Genomic DNA, 562 nt, shown 5'->3' with positions numbered 1-562 from the left:
CATGAGGTGTTATCATATCATTGTTGTTCTTTATGAGAAAAGGCTGCGTTGATTTGAGGAAATGAAGAAAGAATAGATTAACTGAAGATCCTGCATTGCTCCTACTGCTATAGAAGGCTCACTCTTTTTTATATTTATTAATTCAATCATATCTATTTTCATATGTCTACTCAGTACATTGCAGATTTCACAGACCTACAGGCTCTTTTTTTTTTCAGTAAGTGAAAAAGAAAATAGAGTAAATATTTTCTCTAAAGTGATCTGTAAATAGACATGGCTTCTAAATTTAAGGGAAATTCTCTTGGGATTTAAAGCTCCTTTTCAAATTCCTGTTTTCTCTAAAATATGCCACAGCACCACACTGATATAAAAAAAAATCTCTCTCCTACTTGGGAGTTGAGCACCAACTTATTTGTAATCAAATAAATATTATAGAAATATATTCTGATATATATAATTTGCATCAAGCAAATGAAAAAGATGTCTAGATACTAGATTGCCTATTTTCAGTTACTACAGTTAAATCACAAGATATATGGACCACTGATCAAATCTATCACCT

The sequence above is a fragment of the Bos taurus genome, chromosome 5 (assembly GCF_002263795.3).
Source record: "Bos taurus isolate L1 Dominette 01449 registration number 42190680 breed Hereford chromosome 5, ARS-UCD2.0, whole genome shotgun sequence".
In the NCBI taxonomy this organism is placed as follows: Eukaryota; Metazoa; Chordata; class Mammalia; order Artiodactyla; family Bovidae; genus Bos; species Bos taurus.
This window is presented reverse-complemented; position numbering follows the sequence as displayed.